This window comes from Mustelus asterias, chromosome 16 (genome assembly GCF_964213995.1).
Source record: "Mustelus asterias chromosome 16, sMusAst1.hap1.1, whole genome shotgun sequence".
Classification (NCBI taxonomy): Eukaryota; Metazoa; Chordata; class Chondrichthyes; order Carcharhiniformes; family Triakidae; genus Mustelus; species Mustelus asterias.
In genome coordinates this window covers 91,611,115-91,617,957 of record NC_135816.1, presented here as the reverse complement: position 1 = coordinate 91,617,957, position 6,843 = coordinate 91,611,115, and the positions used below count along the sequence as shown (strand labels likewise).

General features: G+C 45.0%; 1 non-coding gene across 1 annotated transcript; it reads left to right on the top strand.

Moving 5' to 3' along the window:
- Window positions 1-6,549: 6,549 nt before the first annotated feature.
- On the top strand, window positions 6,550-6,623 carry trnai-aau (transfer RNA isoleucine (anticodon AAU)). Its single transcript has one exon. It is a non-coding gene; the product is annotated as a tRNA-Ile (tRNA).
- The last annotated feature ends 220 nt before the right edge of the window (window positions 6,624-6,843 follow it).

Sequence of the window (6,843 nt, the reverse complement as noted above, 5' to 3'; positions counted from 1 at the left end):
AAAAAAATGGTCAGTTAAGATATCTGAGGAGAAGAAATTTTACAGCTTCAGATTTAATTTGGCCAGAATATTTTCAACGTTGCGAAGAAGGTAACTGTTGGTGGGCAGCTTTGTGAAGATGGGAACATTCAGACAGCTTTGGGGGGAAACATCCTTACATCAGCTTAGTTGGCTGGACGGCCATTTGCTATTCCAGCCTCTCTTTCATAGTTTCTCGTGTTCAAAATATTTCGCTTGTAACACATTGGAATAAAGCAATATTTCCACGGCATGTTTTCTTTCAGAATTTTGAGTGACCTTTGTTCTATAAAATTGGAAAGCTTTCTGAAAAGCAATTCCGAGGGACAGTCATGCCGTGGTCGTGCCGTGAGGGAGCAGTGCAAACTCTGTGCACAAGTCCCACGCGTATTGATATGGAAAATGATAGAGTTTTAGGTATCTTGTTCCGTTCCAGTCGAGTTTCACTGTAATTAGCAACACATTAGGAGACCGTTTTGTCTCAGTTCTAAATTTTGAAGCAACAGATATGCTTATCCCGGCCAGCAGTGCCTGATTGTTGAGAAATGTGTTTCTGAATAGGCTCCATTGAAAGAGGCAAGTCTCGTTGAGACACATTGTGATGCTCGTTTGATGACTGCATTCAATTGTGGCCGGTTAGCTCCGGTGGTTAGAGCATGGTGCTGGTAGCACAAAGGTCGTGGTGTCGACCCCTATACTGGCCAGGCGTAACTGCGGCTGTCTCACGCCAGGGCTAACCGCGGCTGTCTCACGTTTACCACTGTTTAGAACTTATCGGCTCTTTTGTCCCCGCCCCGAAGCAAGGGAGGGGCCTGGCAGATGCAGCATAATGCTGAAACGTGATACCTCAGTTGGAAAACCAGAATGGAAGACTATAAGAACAAAGACCAATTCCAGCATGGGAACTGGCCCTCCAAGCCCGCACCGATCATGATGCCCGTTTGAACTAAAATTCCCTACCAATGCAGCGACATATCCTATTCATGTATTTGTCCAGGCACCCCTTAAAAGTCACTGTCATATCTGCAGCCACTACCTCCTCCAGCAGTGAGTGCCTGGCACCCACTACCCACTGTGTGAAAAAAACCTGCCTCTTATATCTCGCCACTCGCACCTTAAACCTATCTCCCTCCGTAGTTCACTTTTCCACCCTGGGAAAATGCCTCTTACTATCCACTCTGCCTTGCCTCTCATAATCTTGCAGACTTCCATCAGGTCGCCCCTCAACCTCCGTCGTTCCACTGAGAACAAACCAAGTTTCTCCAAACTCTCCTGATAGCTAATGCTCTCCACAGAAGGCAACATCCTGGTAAATCTTTTCTGTACCCCGTCCAAAGCCTCAACATCGTTCTGGTAGTGTGGAGACCAGAATTGAACATGGGGAGATACGGTCGCATAATGGTTAGCACTGCTACCTCACAGCGCCAGGGCTTCAGGTTCAATTCCAGCATTGGGTCGCTGCCTGTGTGGAGTTTGCACATTCTCCCCCTGTGCGTGCGTTTCCTAGGGATGCTCCTGTTTCCTCCCACAGTCCAAAGAAGTCCAGGTTAGGTTGATTGGCGATGCTAAATTGACCCTAATGTCAGGGTATTAGTAAGGGAATAGCTGGGGTTACAGGGCCTGTGCGGGATTGAGGTCACTGCACACTCGATGGCCCGAATGGCCTCTTTCTGCACAGTAGGAATTCTATGATTCAATATTCCAACTATTCAATACCTCACACATTTCCTCCGGTTCCACGCATAGATTCCCTCTCCTAACCATGAGTGGGCCAAACTTCTCCCTGGCTACCGTCCTGCTCTTTATATATGTATAAAAAGCCTTGGGATTTTCCTTAATCCTGCTGGCCAATGACTTTTTGTGACCCCTTTTAGCACCTCCCCCCCCCCATCCCCCCGCCCGACTCCTTACTGAAATTTCTTTCTACTTTTCTTGTATTCCACACTTACCTCATGTGTTTCCAGCCTCCTAGCCTTGACAAATGCTGCCTATTTCTTTTTGACTAGGCTCACATCATCTCTCGTTATCCAAAGTTCCCAAAACTTGCCAAGTAATATCCTTCATCCTTACAGAACGTGTCGGTCTTGATTTCACATCAACTTACTCTTGAATGCCTCCCACATGCCAGAAGTTGGCTGCCCTCAAACTTCTGCCCCCAATCTACATTCTTCAGTTCATGTCCTATGTTATTGTAATTAGCCTTCCATCATTTTAGCACCTTCACCTGAGGACTACACTTATCTTTATCCATCTGTACCTGAAAGCTGACTGAATTGTGGTCACTTTTCCCGAACTGCTCCCCTACTGAAACGTCGACCACGTGGCCAGGCTCATTCCCCAATACCCGGTCCAGTACGGCCCCTTCCCTGGTTGGAGTGTTTAAATACTGTTTCAAGAAGCCCTTTTGGAAGCTCCTTACAAAATTTGCCTCATCCACGCCCCTATCACTAAGTGAGTCCCAGTCAATACAGGGGAAGTTTTATCATCCACCAGAACAATCCTGTTTTTCACCTTGCCGAAATCTGCCTACATACCTGTTCTTCTATCTCCTGCTGGCTGCTGGGAGGCCGATAGTAAACCCCCAACATTGTGACTGCACCCCTCCTATTCCTGAGCTTTACCCATATTGCCTCATTTGTATGAGCCCTCCGAGGTGTCCTCCCGCAGTGCAGCTGTGATATTCTCCTTTACCAGCAGTGCAACTCCCTCACCCCTTTTACATCCCCCACTATCCTGATGAATCAAGTCAAATCAAACTAAATGAAATGTGCAAAGGGACCATGGGTGTCCTTGCGCACGAGTCACTGAAAGCAAGCATATTGGTACGAAAAACAGTTCCGAAGTTAAACTGAATGTTGTCCTTCATTACAAACGATTTTAACCTTTACGGTTTTTATTATCCTAAAACATCTATATCCTAGAATGTTGCCAATCCTATCCTTCCCGTAACCAAGGCTCTGTAATGGCAACAAAATCATAGTTCCAAGTATTAATCCAACCTGTAAATTCATCGCCCTGATCTGTTACACTTGTCGCATTGAAACAACTGCACTTGTTGATTTAAATGGTGATTGTTTGGGTAATGTTCATGTTTCGATGAACCATAGAAAGCATTCTTACTGGTTGTATTACAGCTTGGTATGGCTACTGCTCTGCCGAAGCCCGATATAAATTACAAAGGGCTGTGAATGTTGCCCAATCCGTCATATCTCCCATCCATTGACTCTGTCTACATTTCCCGCTGCCTCAGAAAAGCAGCCAGCATAACTAAGGACCCCACGCACCCTGGACGCACTCTGTTCCATCTTCTTCCATCGGGAAAGATATGCAAAGTTCTGAGGTCACGTTGCAACCGACTCAAGAACAGTTTCTTATCTGATGCGGTGAGACTTTTAAATGGACCTACCTCTCACTTAGTTGATCTTTCTCTACACCCTGTCTATGACTGTAACACTACGTTATGCACTCTCTGCTTTCCTTCTCTGCGAACGGTATGTTTTGTCTGTATAACAAGAAACAATGCTTTTCACTGTATACCAATACATGTAACAAGAATGAATTAAATCAAATCAAACCAAATGAAATGCACAAAGGGACCATGGGTGTCCTTGCGCACGAGTCACTGAAAGCAAGCATGACGGTACAAAAAACAGTTCCGAAGTTAAACTGAATGTGGTCCTTCAATACAAATGATTTTTACCTTTAATGTTTCTATTATCTCATATCGGTTTTGGATTGCCCAGTTTCTGAATGTTTAGGATTAATGCTGCGAAATTGCAAATCAATTTACTGTGTATCTGTCTGCGATTTCTGAAACTACACTTTGCTTGTTAGCGCAGATTGAGCTGATGCGAGGAAAGAACACAGATCCGTGTAACCAGCAGAGAGCTTCTTCTCCAGCACAAGAAGTCAAAATCACATCAAGGGGAAGATGTTTCATAGAATTGTTTTGAGCAGCAACTCGTTTCATTTCAGTTTAAAAGGAGGCCATTCGGCCCATCGAGCATGCACCGATAAGAATCCTCAGGGATGGGGGTGGGGGAGGGGGCGTGTTGGGGGGGGGGGGGTGTCTGGTGTCTCTAAATAATGATACATTATTCAGGGCAATCTCTGCGACGCACTGACACAGTCTCTGGGAGTAATTTCCAAACACTGACACACTATGGTTTAATGATATGTAAACACTGACACATTCTCTGGGAAGAATTTCTAAATACCGTCACATTTTCTTCAACACAAAATCTTAGGCCCGACTCATTCTAATGCAGTCAACCCGAAAGTACTGACACATTCTCCTGAAACAAGTTACGCAAATGAAGAAGGCCTCCAACCCTAGCATTCCCCCGCAGCACACTTGCAAGGTTCTCACATTGGTTGAAATCCACTGTGCTAGATTTCCATTACGAGGTCCCACTACCTGGGGAACAGCCCTTTTCTGGCGAGTTCTCGAATGCTCTGGCCCTGAGGTCCTGGGGGATTTGGAAGTGGATTTCTGTGCCTGGTGAAAATTGACAGGGGGACCAGGAGTGGTCAGAGCAAGCAACACATTTACTTGCATCACATGGAGAACGGTCAACTTGTTTGTCACCAAACTCTTTAAACCTACAGTCCGCGGTCTTTTATCGGTGCACCTACAGGCACTGGCCAGTACGGAACCCCGCTTTGGTTGCCGTCCTGTGCCTAAGCACATTGTGTTTCAGTGTAACAAAGACAGAAAATGCTGGAAATTTGCAGCAGGTCTGACAGCATCTGTGGAGAGAGAATAGAGCCAACGTTTCGAATGGTCCTTGGAAAGAGCTCATGACGAAAGATACAATTCAAAACTTTGCATTAGAAAGTTCAACTGTTAGTTAATGGCGTGGCTTCGTGGGTGAAAGTGCCTGTCTCCTAAACAGGAGATGAAACAGAAAATGCTGAAATAAATCAGCAGATCTCCAGCAGCCGTGGACAGTGAAAGAGTTAACATTTCGAGTCCACGTGACTTATCTTCAGGGTGAAAGAAAAGGAAAGTTTTGATGGAGTTTATCTTGTTTAACAAGGAGTGGATAAGGGGGAGCAAAGGAAAGATTGAGTGGCCGAGTCTGTATTCCCAGTAACAGCAATTTACAACAAAGATGAAATAGATTGTTGAACGATTTCCTCGAGATGGATACATTTACGCTAAGTTTACATAGGTAGATAAATAAATGTATTATTTATAAAAATAATTTTCCAAGTCGAATTCCAATTCCGTATGCTCTCTTTAATATAACAAATTATCCCTATCACGGCACGTTTTAAGTGGAAAAATGGGAAGAGAAACAATATATTCATCTGGAAATGAAGAAATCTTCCAATCCTTTCAAGTATTAACTATTAACTGTAGGACTGGAGAGGCTGCTGGATTCCTTCAGTTACCTCGGAGTGAGACTGGATGCATGAGGCAGGGTAACTTCTCGAAGTGAACTGACTGTTTCAATTCAAATCTGGAATTCATGATGTTCAATAACTTAATTTGACAAATCTCATTGATTGAGAGAAATTCAATTATAACATCATCAGTATAATTTCCTGGGGATAGGGCCTGGGTGTGATGATCTGTGGACCGAATGACCTTCTTCTGCAATGTCGCGAATCTATGAAGTCAAGATGGAAGACCCAGGTGGTGGTGTTCCCAGGCGTCTGCTGCTCTTGTCCGACTAGATTGTGGCAGTCGTCGGTTTGGAAGATGCTGCCTAACGGATTTTGATGAGTTCCTGCAGTGCATCATGTAGGTGGTACACACAGTTACTAATTATTATTGGCGTTTCAGGGATTGAATGTTTGTGGAATGGTAGCAATTAAGCGAGATTTTTTTCCCTGGATGGTAAGACGTTGCTTCTGTTTTCTTGAAGCAGCACTCATCCAACCAGGGGCAGACTATTCCATCATACTCCTGACTTGTGCCTTGGTGATGGTGGACAGGCTTTGGGCAGTCAGGAGGTGAGTTACTCACCGCAGGATTCCTTGCCTTTCAACTCCTCTGGTAGCCACGGTATTTTTGTGCTCCGCCTCCTAGTCGTCGTGGAATGAAGGCCAGGTTCCACCTTTCGGCATTTGTCTCGCTCCAGACATGTTTCACTGTAATTAATAACACATTATAAGACAATTATGCCGAAATTTAAATTTCGTGTTCATGTCGTGGCCAGCCATGTCCAATTGTTAAGAAATTTCCTCTTGAAATGGCTTCGCGGAAAGTCATGATGTGGAGATGCCGCAGTTGGACTGGGGGAAACACAATAAGAAGTCTCACAACACCACGTTAAAGTCCAACAGGTTTATTTGGCAGCACAAGCTTTCAAAGTGTCGCTCCTTCTTCAGGTGAGTCCTGAAGAAGGAGCGACACTGACCTGAAGAAGAAGCGACACTCCGAAATCTCGTGCTATCAAATAAACCTGTTGGACGTTCGCCTGGTGTTGTGAGACTGCTGACTTCGCTGAAAGTATCAGGTCATTTCGACGGACATTGTGATGCTCAGTTGATGAATATACCCAAGCACAACTGCACTGTGGTGGCCGGTTAGCTCAGTTGGTTAGAGCATGGTGCTAATAACGCCAAGGTCGCGGGTTCGATCCCCGTACTGGCCAACGGCTACTTATTTATTTTACAATGGCTCTGGGGTGGACACAGTAAGAGTTTTAACAACACCAGGTTAAAGTCCAACAGGTTTATTTGGTAGCAAATACCATTAGCTTTCGGAGCGCTGCTCCTTCGTCAGATGGAGCGGAAATGTGCTCTCAAACAGGGCACAGAGACACGAAAATCAAGTTACAGAATACTGATTAGAATGCGAATCCCGACAGCCAG